Source organism: Tupaia chinensis, unplaced genomic scaffold, assembly GCF_000334495.1.
Source record: "Tupaia chinensis unplaced genomic scaffold, TupChi_1.0 Scaffold149448_1, whole genome shotgun sequence".
NCBI lineage: Eukaryota > Metazoa > Chordata > Mammalia > Scandentia > Tupaiidae > Tupaia > Tupaia belangeri.
In genome coordinates, this window is record NW_006209292.1 from 299,136 (window position 1) to 314,379 (window position 15,244).

The 15,244-nt window shown below is 37.8% G+C and overlaps 1 non-coding gene across 1 annotated transcript; it reads right to left on the bottom strand.

The window, feature by feature from the left end:
• Positions 1–10,710: 10,710 nt before the first annotated feature.
• Positions 10,711–14,885, bottom strand: LOC102503276 (PAS domain containing repressor 1). Its single transcript, XR_003548362.1, has 3 exons — positions 14,865–14,885; positions 11,814–11,869; positions 10,711–10,852 (listed from the first exon to the last, which is right to left on the bottom strand). It is a non-coding gene; the product is annotated as a PAS domain containing repressor 1 (transcript).
• Between the last annotated feature and the right edge of the window lie 359 nt (positions 14,886–15,244).

Sequence of the window (15,244 nt, forward strand, 5' to 3'; positions counted from 1 at the left end):
TCTCCAAAAAAAAAAAAAAAAAAAGAAAGCACCCTTCATGGGAAATGGTCACACTGCAATCCCTTCTTTATTTCTTTTGAAATTTTGGGTAAACTTGTTTTTCACGCTGCCAGGTCCAAGAATTAAACTGCACAGTCCACATGTGGGATCCAGCTGCTTTAACCACCATGCCACTGGATGGCCTTCCACATCCAATTACAAAACTCTTCAACAAAAGCTAAGAGCATTCATTTCCACGTGTAGGCTATTTGACTTTAAGTACATTTAATTTCAAAAATGGTAAAAATATAAATTTTAAAAATTTGCTATAGGATGTGTGCACTCACTGGAAAAAGACAGAAAAAGAGAGAGAATGAGAGAGACAGAGAGGGAGTGAGAAATCACATCCTCCAGGTGGATGACCATACCACAGTCTGTTCTCCATTCTCTTGGGATCTGGGGTATACACACACACACACGCCCAGCCTTTTCTTTTTTGAGAGTTTTTTGCTATAGGGAGCGTGTGCTTGCCAGACAGAGAGAGACAGAGAGACAGAAAGCGAGAAATCACCCCCCAGGGGGGATGGCCACACCACAATCCCTTCTCCTCCATTCTCCTCTCGGGATCTTGAGCATGCACGCACATGCACCCAGCGTGAGTTTTAAGTCACCGGATCTGGGATGCGAACCATGGTCGACTACATAGGAGTCCAGGGACATAGCCATTACACTAACTGCTGGTCCCCCCAGCCTGTTTTTCACACTGCTGGGTCTGTAACTTGAACTACGCAACTGGCCATGTGGAATTCAGCCACCTTAATCACTATGCCACCTACCTGGCTCAAATGCTTAGAATATTTAAGGGTACTTTCATTTCTGGTTACTTTAACCACTTATTTATAAATATACTATCATCACTTTACTGCTATATATAATCAATTAGACATCCAGACAAATGCCTCCTGGTAGAGAACATACAAAATGGTAAATAAAATATATGTTAGGAGTTATTTTCTAAAATAAGACTGACCTTGTGATAAAGTAGGGAAAAGAATCTGATAACAGACATGAGAAGAAAATGGGAATTAAGACATGAAGGAATACTGAGGCCTGTATTTGCCTTGGGAATATCTGATCAGCAGAGATGGCCTAGAGCTTGAACAGAAAGCAAAGCTGAGGACTGTTCAAGGTGGGAGGTAAAATCAGAGACCCTGGCATAAAAGCAGGTCTCCTGAGGAGTGACACCTTCAGCAGGCAAAATGGAAAAATCTTATCCAGCAAAGAGTGGTAGAGAATGTGCATGCCTGCTTCAGCTTTGGCCTCAGTCCTGGGAAGAATCGAAAAAAGAGAGAATAGTCTCCCCTAGGAAGTACTAATAAGAAGCCCACACTTCCACAAATTTGGAGCTGGAATTATTACACTGTCTATGTGGCCCTCAACAACCCAAGTATAATATTTAGTTTAAAGTGGTCCTGCCCCCAGATATTTATTGAAAGGAAGTAGAAATCATCTCTAGAGAATTATTTTAAAATCAAGACTTAAATACTACTGACAAAGCTACAAATTATATGAGCTTGTAATTTAAAAATTAAGGAACTAGCTGATGGCACAGGAGTAACACAACAATACGATTCTGGACCCACATGAGTAGGTCATGAGGTCAAGCCCAAAGGCATCCCCTTACCCCATGAGCTAGGCTGAGGCTGGGGGGTAGATCATGGAGTGAGGACTCTATTAGAGGTGTGTTTTCCTCTCTTGGAAGAAATAAATAAACTTAAATATATGTATACACACATATATATACATATTATATTTAATATAAGAACTATATTATACTATATTACATTCTCTGTAAGGATCATATCGCATTTAACATAGAGAACAAAAAACCCCCAAAAACACAGAAGTGAAAAATAAAAATAAGAGCATAAATTAATGAAATAGAAAATAAAGACACAATAGAGAGACTCAAGGAAGCCAAAAGCCAATTAATTGAAAAGAACAATAAAACTGACAAACCTCTGGTAAGATAAATCATGAGACAAAAAGCACAAGCAATGTTAAGAATGAAAAGTATCATTACAGAAGTTTCAGGCATTATAAAGAGAACAAGAGAATTCTATAAACAACTTCACTTCACATCAATAAATTTGAAAGCAATGGAATAGAAAAACACTTAGAAAAGTACGAATTAGCAAAATGTCAGACAACAGGAATTCACAGAAGTCTTTTGCTTCAAAGGAATAAAAATGAGGTAGAGCATGACTCCACTCGCTCAGTTTGTGGAACTTGTTCCAGCAGTGAGACAGTCTGAAAAGACTCAGTCACGCGATGCCTTTCTCAGACCCCATTGTGGCCACTACTGGTCATTATTCAGGGTGCTCAGCTAGTACCAAAGGGGCAAAGGGCCTGAGCTTATCAATTCTGAACATCTACTATATGCCAAACGCTGCACTAGAAATTTTTCACATGCTTGCTTCATTCTCACAACTCAGTAAAAGAGAATTTTTCCCCATTTTAAAGAGGAAAAAACGAGGCTCAGAGATGCTAACTTACTCAAGACACACAGTGAGCAAGTGACAAAGGCAAAATTCATGTCCCTATCTGTCAAACACAAAATACTTCAGTCCTTCAGGATGCAGCTTGTAGCCTTTGAATTTAGTGAAACTAACAATTAATATCTCCTTTGGATCTAAGGACCACAACATCTAACGTCTTTGCAGAAAAAAAAGTAACAGAAGATTTGAAGGTTTTTTCATTAGAGTTTAACAATCTATGTTAAATTATCCTATCAGATAATCACTTAACTTGCCACTAACCTAAGCAAAGACTTGTTCACATTTTTTGTGACTCAAGATCAGTGGTTCTCAAAACTCAGTTGACATAAGAAGAGTGTGAGAAATGTGGACTCTGGCCCTACCAAGTTTGAGATTCTGATTCGTAGAGCTTAACTTGAGGCCAAGACATCTACATTTTTATCAAGCTCCCTGAGTGATTCTGATGCATATAATTTCCTAGTTACATGTTAAAAAAACATTATTCTTTATCTTCTACCACATGTATTCTATGTATGAAATTTAAAAACAAACAAACAAACAAACAAACAGAAAACCTCCTACCTGTAGTGTCTTTTGGTTGAAGTTTTCATTGGTACAAAATGATGGAACGCATTCGGGTCTCCCTTGAGAGCCTCTCTGTACAATGAATTTACCTATTTAGAGAAAGGAAGAAAGGACATAAAAGTGTCACGTTAAAATGATTGGCTACAGAGCCATGTTAGCACAGCAGTACCACGATACTGAAGCCATATGAGAAGGTCCCAGGTTCATGTCCTAAGGTGTCTTCCCTGTATACACCCAACATGCAAGCACCCATGATCCTGGCTGGCTGAGTATCGAGGTGTAGCTCAGTATGAGGACCCTCTTGGGGGTGGCTGTCTCTCTTCTTTCTCTCTCTCTCTCTCTCTTTTTCTCTCTTTCTGAGAGTGTTTGTGTGTATCTCTCTCTCTCATGGAAGAAATTAATAAGTAAATTTTAAAAATAATTGGCTATGGGTATTAGATTTTTCAAAGTTATTGCTTTCATAGAAAAGAGTCTAATGAGAAAATGCAGAGCACTAATGAAGATCTGATGTAGATTAATTGCTTATAAATGATCATAAACATAGAAGTGTTTAGAATTGAAAAAGACCTTGAAGATCATCCAACTTGATTTCTACTCGTTTATCATTTTCAACTTCTAGTTCTTTCCTTTTCTTGGGGTCTACAAAATCCAGTATCTGTAATATGCCAGACAAAGTCAAGGCCTCTAGGCAGATCCAGAACCCCCAAATTCCCCCCCAAACCTGATTAAAATAGGGAATTCATTCTTCAGTGTCATCTAATTAAGCTTTGAGAAAAGGCCATTAACTGCAATATTGTTAAGCTTTATCTTATATATCTTCACTGTTCTATTTCTCACCTACCTTGTCCCATTCTTTAAGGTTTTATGGTTTTCCCAATGAGCAGTGATTCTGCTCCTGTGTTCATTCAAGACTTTGATCAACATTTGTTCTTCTTTGCCTCCTTCAACCCCACCTACTCCACTAACTTCATCAGCAAAGGGACTTTACTAACAGTCCTCTAATTTCAAATGAGTTTAAAGTTTCCTGTCTGTAATGTTAATTCCTTTCCCTCACAGAAAAATGAGAGACCTGTGGCATACAACTTTGATACCTATTAAAAATATAAAAACTGGGACAAATAGGTGGCGTGGTGGTTGGTGTCCTGGATTCCAACATGGCCACTATATGCCAAACGCTGCACTAGAAATTTTTCACATGCTTGCTTCATTCTCACAACTCAGTAAAAGAGAATTTTTCCCCATTTTAAAGAGGAAAAGACGAGGCTCAGAGATGCTAACTTACTCAAGACACACAGTGAGCAAGTGACAAAGGCAAAATTCATGTCCCTATCTGTCAAACACAAAATACTTCAGTCCTTCAGGATGCAGCTTGTAGCCTTTGAATTTAGTGAAACTAACAATTAATATCTCCTTTGGATCTAAGGACCACAACATCTAACGTCTTTGCAGAAAAAAAAGTAACAGAAGATTTGAAGGTTTTTTCATTAGAGTTTAACAATCTATGTTAAATTATCCTATCAGATAATCACTTAACTTGCCACTAACCTAAGCAAAGACTTGTTCACATTTTTTGTGACTCAAGATCAGTGGTTCTCAAAACTCAGTTGACATAAGAAGAGTGTGAGAAATGTGGACTCTGGCCCTACCAAGTTTGAGATTCTGATTCGTAGAGCTTAACTTGAGGCCAAGACATCTACATTTTTATCAAGCTCCCTGAGTGATTCTGATGCATATAATTTCCTAGTTACATGTTAAAAAAACATTATTCTTTATCTTCTACCACATGTATTCTATGTATGAAATTTAAAAACAAACAAACAAACAAACAAACAGAAAACCTCCTACCTGTAGTGTCTTTTGGTTGAAGTTTTCATTGGTACAAAATGATGGAACGCATTCGGGTCTCCCTTGAGAGCCTCTCTGTACAATGAATTTACCTATTTAGAGAAAGGAAGAAAGGACATAAAAGTGTCACGTTAAAATGATTGGCTACAGAGCCATGTTAGCACAGCAGTACCACGATACTGAAGCCATATGAGAAGGTCCCAGGTTCATGTCCTAAGGTGTCTTCCCTGTATACACCCAACATGCAAGCACCCATGATCCTGGCTGGCTGAGTATCGAGGTGTAGCTCAGTATGAGGACCCTCTTGGGGGTGGCTGTCTCTCTTCTTTCTCTCTCTCTCTCTCTCTTTTTCTCTCTTTCTGAGAGTGTTTGTGTGTATCTCTCTCTCTCATGGAAGAAATTAATAAGTAAATTTTAAAAATAATTGGCTATGGGTATTAGATTTTTCAAAGTTATTGCTTTCATAGAAAAGAGTCTAATGAGAAAATGCAGAGCACTAATGAAGATCTGATGTAGATTAATTGCTTATAAATGATCATAAACATAGAAGTGTTTAGAATTGAAAAAGACCTTGAAGATCATCCAACTTGATTTCTACTCGTTTATCATTTTCAACTTCTAGTTCTTTCCTTTTCTTGGGGTCTACAAAATCCAGTATCTGTAATATGCCAGACAAAGTCAAGGCCTCTAGGCAGATCCAGAACCCCCAAATTCCCCCCCAAACCTGATTAAAATGGGGAAATCATTCTTCAGTGTCATCTAATTAAGCTTTGAGAAAAGGCCATTAACTGCAATATTGTTAAGCTTTATCTTATATATCTTCACTGTTCTATTTCTCACCTACCTTGTCCCATTCTTTAAGGTTTTATGGTTTTCCCAATGAGCAGTGATTCTGCTCCTGTGTTCATTCAAGACTTTGATCAACATTTGTTCTTCTTTGCCTCCTTCAACCCCACCTACTCCACTAACTTCATCAGCAAAGGGACTTTACTAACAGTCCTCTAATTTCAAATGAGTTTAAAGTTTCCTGTCTGTAATGTTAATTCCTTTCCCTCACAGAAAAATGAGAGACCTGTGGCATACAACTTTGATACCTATTAAAAATATAAAAACTGGGACAAATAGAAGGCGTGGTGGTTGGTGTCCTGGATTCCAACATGGCCAAACACAGCTCAAGTTCCAGACCTGGCAGCTTGAAAGCCATATCAGATGTATGTGTGTACATGCCCAATGTCTCAGGAGAATGGAGGAGAAGGGACTGTAGCACGGTCTCCATCCAGGGGGTGATTTCTCACTTTCCTTCTCACTGTCTATGGAGGGGTAAAAAATAAATAAAAGTACAAAACCCCTGACAAGGATAATTCTGATAGCAGCTATTGATTTCTTAGTGAACATGAGTCTTAGATCCTCTCCTATTAGTAGATTTGAACAAAAAGGAAGTCATTCCTGAGCAGAAGAGATTTAGAACCCTCGCCAAAGAGGGAATGAAAAAGGGTGTGTAGCTAGGTGGGAAGTAGGAATAACAAAAATTAAACCACGTCCATTGCACAACAGTCTCAAGATTGGTGTTCCTGACTACTGTTCTGGCTTGGAAACTCAGTTCCATGCTCAACTCCTCAAATAACCTGAGACATTTTCCATAGTCAATTTCTAAATCATTTTCCCACTGCCTTTCAGTTCCACCTGGCAACTTCCATCTCCTATAAATTCATCCAATGAAATAAAAATAATACATAAGAGAATCCATATATTGCCAAGAAAGAGAAACTATTAAGTCATCAGGAAACTCATGATGTATTTTTCTATTTTTCTGTGCCAAAATGAGTCATGACTTTCCCAACAACTCAATAATACATGTTATCAGTAAATTATAAAGGACTTTTTTACCTTTCTATTACCTATGAACTGATTCTTGTTTCACTTCTAGGGTGTACACGACACCCAATTCTTTATATTCCCAGTGTCTACCATAGAACTTAAGCCTAGTAAGGACTCAGTAATTGTTGTTAAATTGAGCCCTTACTATTCCCTTATTTAATAAGTATTTATGGAGTTCCTGCTGTATGAAACTCTGTTTTAGAAGCACAGAATACAATATGATCACAGCAAATAAGGTGACTGTTCTTTTCTATCTTACAGATACACAGGTGGGGTAGACAGATAATCAACACTTAGACGACAGAACAGATCATTTCACCTATCTACAAGAGCAACTGAGACTGAGTGATCAAAAAAGCCTTACTGAGAAGGTAACATCTAAGATAAAAACTGAATGATGACCATATGAAGACATGGGAGCAAAGTATTTCAGGCAAAGGAAGCAGTGAGTGCAGAGTGAAGCAGGCAAGGATTTTTTGCCTATTTAAAGAAAACGAAAGAGGCTAGAGTGGCTGCTGTGGGGTGACCAAGTGGTAGCATGTAGGAAATGAAGTCTGAGCGATAGGAAGGGCCAGATCATGTAGGGTATATGATAAGGAGTTGGTATTTTATTCTGAGTGAAACATGAAGTGGTTTTAAGCAGGAGAGTGACATGGTAGTTTTTTAAAATATTGCTATGTCTGTTTGTGGAAAACAGAATAAAGTGAGGAGCAAGGATGGAAGCAGAGTCTATGTAGGAAGCTCCTTTAAAAGTAAGGGATACGAAGACAGCATTGTTGAGACAGGGAGGTAGTGTTATATTTTGATCACCTTGAACAGGGAGAAATATTCATATATTGAAATGATCACTTTGTAAGCTAAATAATGTGATTGAACGTATTAAAAAATGTAAATAAAAATAAAAATTTAAAAAAGGAGCTAGGAATGCACATGCTTGCTTTGTTCCAAAAGGAATAAAAAATTTACATGAAAAAAAAAAGTAAGAGATGGGGAGGAGTGGGAAAATGTTGGTCAGAAGATAAAAACCTTCAATTAAATAGGATGAATAACTTCAAGGGACTTGTATATCATGGTGACTATAGTCAACTGTGATATATTATATACAGCAATCTCCCCTTATCCGGGGGGATACATTCCAAAAACCCTAGTGGATGCTTAAAATTGCAGAATAGTACCAAATCCTAAATAGGCCATTTTTTCCTATGCATACATACCTATGATAACGTTTAGTGTATAAATTAGGCATGGTAAGAGATTAACAACAATAGCTAACAATAAAAAAGAACAATTATAACAATATAATAAAAATGTTATGAATTTGGTCTCCCTCTTGACTCTGGTCAATTGCAACCACAGAATGTGAAACTGCAGATTGGGGAGTTAGTTCAAAATTGGTAAGAGAGGAACCAGCAGATGGTGTAATGGTTACACCATTGGACTCCCATGTAGTTGACCACGGTTCAAATCCCAGACCCAATAGCTTAAAATATGCAGGGTGCATGTGTGTGCATGCCCAAAATCCTGAAAGGAGAATGGAGAAGGGATTGCAGCGTGACCATCCCCTCCCCCGCTAGGGGGTGATTTCTCACTTTCTGTCTCTCTGTCTCTCTGTCTTTCTGGTGAGCGCATGTACCCTATAGCAAAAACTTCTCAAAAAAAAAAAAGAAAAATAGTTAAGAGATGTGGTGCCCTAGATTAGGATGCACATCAAAGCTATGCAAAAGGTGAGAAATGAATCTATTTGAGATACTGGGTTGTTGGGAAAGTCATGACATATTTTTCTATTCAAAAATGTGTCATCACTTTTCTGACAACCCAATATATTTTAGAGACAGATGCCAAAAAGACTTACTAATGGATTAGATGAGGTGGTGAGGAAAGTGGAACAAAAATGACTTCTATATTTTTGGCTTGAGTAGCTGGCAGAATGACTAGTGGTTACCAGTTACCGATATGGGGAGACCTGCGGTGGGGAGTGCTTGAGAAGCAATGGGGTGGAGGGGCACTCTAGGGTTCCTTATGACCATATTTACTTCCTATTAGACATTGAAATGAAGAAGTCACGTAGGAGACACTCTTGCTAATTTAATGATGGGTGTGATACTCAAATATGGAGCTTGGATACAGGGTCAGAGCTAAAAATAAGATTTAAAAAGTGAAGGTCTGGGGCCACCAGGTGGCATGTTGGTTAAGGTGCTGGACTCCCACATAGGTGACAGTGATTTGAGTTCCTGACCCGGCGGCTTGAAAATCATGCCAGGTGTTTGTGTGTGTATATGCCTAAAATCCCAAGAGAATGGAGAAGGGATTGTGGTGTGACCACTCCCTGGACAGGTGATTTCTCACCTCTCTCTTTCTCCTTCTATGTCTTTCTATCTCCCTCTAACAAGTGCATACTCCCTATAACAACAACAAAGTGAGGTCACTGACATCCAGACAGCACTTCAAATCAAGGGACTGCGTAAAATTGCCTGGAAAATGTGTGCGTGTGTGTGTGTGTGTATTTTTGTATATGAAAAAGTTCAAGGGACCAGCAGATGGTATAATGGTTATGTCACCGGACTCCTATGTAGTCGACTACAGTGAAAGACCTGGGCCCGGAGACTAAAATTCATGCTATATGTGTGTGTGTGCATGCCCAAGATCCCAAGAGGAGAATGGAAGAGAAGGGATTTCAGCATGGCCATCTCCCCAGGGGGTGATTTCTTACTTTCTGTCTCTATCTTTCTGTTGAGCACATATACCTTATATACCCTATAGCAAAATTCTCTAAAAAAAAAAAAAGGAAAGAGAAAGAAAGAAAGAAAGAAAGAAAGAAAGAAAGAAAGAAAGAAAGAAAGAAAGAAAGAAAGAAAGAAAGAAAGAAAGAAAGAAAGAAAGAAAGAAAAAGAGAAAGAAAGAGTTCAAGGACTGAGTTCTGGTGGAAGCCAGTGTCTAGAAGTTGAAAGAGGGGGAAGAGATTAACAAAAGATGGAGCAAGATCAATGAACTAGGAGAGCCACCTGGTGAGTATGTTATCCTGAAAGCTGAGGGAAAAGTGTTTCAATAAAGAAGTGTCAAACTCCAGCCCCAGTGGTTTGCAAAACATGCAAGGTAAGTGTGCATGTGTGTCCATAATTCTGACAGGATGGAGAAATGAAAATGAAGGGATTGCAGTGTTACCATGCCTTAACCAGAGACATTTAAAGGACTAAAGAATTCACCAATGTGGACACTACTGGTATCCTTGCTAAAAGCAGTTGTAGTTGAGTGGTAAGATTTACAGCCTCAGTGGGGTGAATAGAAGAAAGAACACAATGTGAGGAAGTGGAGATAGCCTATAGAATTATTCCAGTCAGTTTTACTGTGAAGAGGGTCACAGAATTAGATCAATGGCTCAAAGTATTATGGAGTCTAGAAAACACTTTTTTAATCTCTCACTTTTGTGAGAGATTATTACAGCACAATTATATGCTTATGGACAGGGCCCACTTAGCTGTTTTGAGTTAAACCTGTCTAAGTATTTATAGGCACTATGTTACAGTCAGTCTTGGGGTCATGTTTCCCTTAGCAACATTTACCATATACCTTTAAATGCTTAAGATACAGGAGTCTGTATTATTATTTCTCATGTATGTTTCTATTAAATTTCATTTCCTTGTTGTACTTTTGTATGAACCTCAATGACATTTTAAATATCAACCATAAACAAACTTGTGAATGGAGAGAAATAAAATATCTGTGTATTAGAAGGTACTTTAAGAGACCCTCTAATCAGTAATACCCCCCGAAATTTGTATGAGGTAAAGCGAGGGATCCAGTTGTCCCATCCATAAGTAATTTTCAATATAGCCAATCGAAAAGCTGTAAGAATCAGTCAGGTCACACAAATCAAACCTGAGTTCTGTGAGGTGCCACTAGCACACTTCCATACTCTACAATTGTCTCCTTTTGCGGGATAACCGTGAGTTTGCAGCATTGTGCGTAGTCTTGCAAATAAGGAACTGCGCTGCTCCTTTGGTATCCATTTTAACTTATGGGGTACATTCCTAAAGTTGGAAAAAAAAACCCACAAGAAATCAAGGTTACTCATGCGAAAGGTAGGGCTGGGAATTCAGATAGTGGAACAACAGAAGTGAAGAAATAAAAAGAAAGAAAAGGGAGATGTTAGAGTCAATATCTGAGCAAAAATGCAGTCCCTTGGTTACCCACAGAACAACAACTTTCATTATTAAAACACAGAAATGAAAGCCAATGTTATCTCCTTTATTCTGTGAGGCCCTTGAGGCTGGGGACCTTAATCTGTCTTCATGTCTTCCAGAACAAAGCTCAGCGAAGTACCTGGTACAGTGGCATAAGAATTACATAATAAAGTCCAAAGTATTTTGAATTTAATGGTGGGTCTTTATTCCACCATATATTCTTACCTACTTTGACAAGAGTACTTCTGATTAAAGAAAATTCTAAGTAATCTATAATTACTTAAGAGGTTCTCTCAAAGCCAATTTTGTTCCTCAGAGAGAAGGCAGAGCAGTAAAAATGATAATTGGTTTATTTTAACCTTTAAAAAAAACCACAGATCATACTTAAATTTTTCGACAAAATCTTTGATCAGTGAACTTGAATTTCTTTTAGAAGTTTGATCTGACAAAAGTAAGTTGTCTTCTGAAATGTAAATTAATTCAAGCTTTAGGTAAGCCAAATCTCAAAAACAGGTTACTAAACATATCTGGGACTATATTATCTGTCAGTTATTTAGCCATTTATACAGTGTCAGCTCTGGCAGTGTGCAAGGCATGGAGGACCCAGTTTGATGGGGAAGGCTGTCAGGCACATATGTGAACTGTTAAGTCTCAGGGCTAGAGGTTCTTGAAAAAAAATTGGAGAGACCCCATTTTTCTGAGTCAATCAGGATTCCCTAAAGTAGTGGAATTTTGCTAAATGTGAAATGAGAACAGAGGACAAAGGAGAGGACTTTGATAGAAATATCAGTCAGTTAGGAATTCATACCTTTTCTCTCCTTCTTGCTTATCCTCATCCATTATTCAGTGATAAAATGAGGAATTCTGAAATCAAAGTAGAGCAACATATTACTAAATCACTCTATGGTGAATCATAGTAAAATAATAAGACTAATCAAAATTCGCAACCACACAACACCTTGCCCTCAAGGAATGCCTACTTCTTTTAAAGATAAGATTTCATTAAGTACTAATAACTTTCTCATTTGTTATGTAAATGTTGAAGACTTGCTTTATTGGGTGATTCTGCAATGAGCATTTTTGACAATAACATTAGAAATGAATATATTTGTAAAACTCGCAAAAACATTCTGTGTGGTTACACAACTTAATCCAGAAGTCAAATGTTTGTAGGTTTAATTACACACCCTTAAACTCATCTAACTTTCACTAACTTCAAGAGCACCTAGGGAAGCAAAGATAGATGCAGGTTTAAAGCTTCGTACTTGGCATGTACATGCCATAGGAGATAAAAACCTTAATTTATTATTGACATAACAGAAATCTTACACATACGAACAACAGACCTGAAATCACAGGCATCCTCTGCCTTGAACTATATAATTATAGACTCACACTTTACAGCAAAGCCGAAGCTTCTAAGTAGGGGGCAATGATATTCAAATGCGGATGTCTTAAGAAAGAGTTACAATATAGCAAACATCCATCAAATGCTCTCAAAGTAGGCATCAAACACTGGAAACACACTGAACACAAAATGCAAACCTGTGCTGCTGTGAGGATGGAGCCCTCTAGGACTGAATAAACTCTATAAATTTAAAGAAATTAATTAGGTAGCTTAAAACGTATCCACAGAAAAATAACCTAGTCAAACGGGAACAAAATAGCTCAATTGTTTTACAAATGAATGCTTTCAAGCATTTATTAAAGGACAGGTACCTTATATCTCTTGCAAACTATGCCAGAAAACAGATACAAAGAGAAGTCACTCAAAAGAACATTAAGAAAGGAAAATTTTGTAAGTCAATTCTGATTATCCAGATGCAAAATTCCTAAATAAAATGAAATTTTTTGCAGTTTATTTCTTTCATAAGCGTAAGAGAGTGAGGAAGTACCAGAAAGAAGGGAACTAGGGGGTAGGAGGCTGCATGAACTCCAGAAATCTACATATGGATTCTCTTAAATCCTGAGATGAACAGTTACGCTATGCAAGGTTACAGTTCTACAGAGACCGTCAAAGAACCACCACCAGGGAAAGAACACATACTGTGACCTGAAAACTAAATAGCCACAGCTCAAGTATATTTGAAGGACATTTGAGCTCTGTCCAGAGTGCAGAGTAAAGATGGAAAAAAGGGCAGAGCAGAGCCTGTGAGATAATATCAGACAATCTAAAACATACAGGATTCCCAAAAGGGGAAGGCAAAGAACTTATGTTGTACAATAATGATCTAGGGTCAGCTGGTGGCATGGCGATTAAATCAGATGGATCATATATGGCCAACTAGGTGGTTCAATTCCCAGCCCAGCAGCTTGAAAAACGTGTCAATGCATGTGAGTGCGTGCCCAACTATGTTATTATTAGGGCTACATAGCACATGCACTGGGAATAAAAAGAACTGGCAATAGTTAACATGGAGATAAATATCAAAGAGTGTTTTTCTTTCTTAATTTCCTTAAAAGGAAGTAAATATAAAAGCAAACTACTTGTAGCGTTTTAAATATATGCTGAAGTAAAGTCTATGACAATAATAGCACCAAAGGACAAGAGGATGGAAATTTTTTTTAAAAAATCGACTTAGGAGGTTCTTACATTATTCATGAAGTGGCATAATATAAATTCATGCCACATGCCATTTATTAACATGAATTAAATATGTATACTACAAACTGCCTAGAACAACAAATAAAAGACAGAGATATAGATTATAGATCAAAAGAAGAAACAAAAGTCAAATAGTAATTAAATATCCACTTAATCCAAGAAATCAGAAAAAGACGACTAAGGTAACAATGATTAAATAAGATAAACAGAAACATACAGCAAGATGGTAGACTTAAATCAATTAATCATTTTATTAACTGTCAATAGACTAAACATACAGATATAAACTGTGGGATTGTTGAAACTAGATTAAAAAAAAAAGAACAAACTACATATGTCTACAGGAAGCTTAATTATAAAGACACAGATAGGTTAAAAGAGGATGAAAACTCAGGGCTAGTAGGTGGCATGGTGGTTAAGGTACTCATGGCTAACCGTGGTTCGAGTCCTGGACCCAGGAGCTTGAAAAATCACATCAGGCAGGTGTGCATGCATGCTCAAAATCCCAAGAGGAGAATGGAGGAGAACAGATTGTGATGTGGCCATTCCCCCTGGGGAGTAATTTCTCACTTTTCCTCTCTCTGGTGAGTGCACATGCCCTATGGCAAAAACCTAAAAAATAAAAAGAAAGAAAAAAAAAAAAGAAAGAAAAGAAAAAAAATAGGATAAAAACATATACTGGGCCAGCCTGTGGCATGGTGGTTGGGATGGCTGGATCCCTCGGAGTCCTGAACCTGACCACTTGAAAAACATGCTGGGTAAGTGTGCGTTCATGCCAAAACTCCTGAGAAGATAACGGAGGAGAAATGATTGGGGTGTGGTCATCCCCCTTGGGAGTCTTTCTCACTTTCCCTCTCTCTCTAGTGAGCACAAGCACCCTATAGCAAATATATATATATACTATGTAGCTCTGATGATAAAAGGTTAAAAGTAGGATAAAAACATATATTTTATACAGATATAGTAATAAAAAGCTTGAGTGGCTATATTAATATTAGACAAAATAGACTTCAGTATAAGGAATATTACTAGGAAAACGAGGGATATTTCATAATCATCAACTTAATCAAGAAAAGCTAACAAGCCTACGTAGGTATACATCTACTTACAAAGCTTTACAAGGAAGTAAAAACTGACAGAACTGAGATAAGAAATGAACAAATACATAAATAAAAGTAAGTGAGTTCAACACTACTCTCCCAGAAATGAATAGAAGGAGTAAAAAGAAAATAAATGAAGATACTGCAGACTTACACCACTACCAGTATACTGGTCCCCTTTTATGTTTATAGAACACCACATCCAAGCAACCATGGAACACCTATTACCTTCCACTGCTATGGAACACTCATGAAGATTCAACATATATTGGCCTATAGCACCAGTTTCAATGAGATCAGCAGTAGCCATAATGGCTATGTCACTGGACTCCCATGTAGTCGACCACAGTTCAAGTCCCAGACCAGGTGGCTTAAACTCATGTTGGGTGCATTTGCATGCATGCCCAAGATCCTGAGGCGAGAATGGCAGAGAAGGGATTGTGGCGTGGCCATTCCCCCTGGGGGCTGATTTCTCACTTTCTGTTTCTGTCTCTCTCTTTCTTTCTGGCAGGGCATGTGTCCTATAGCAAAAAC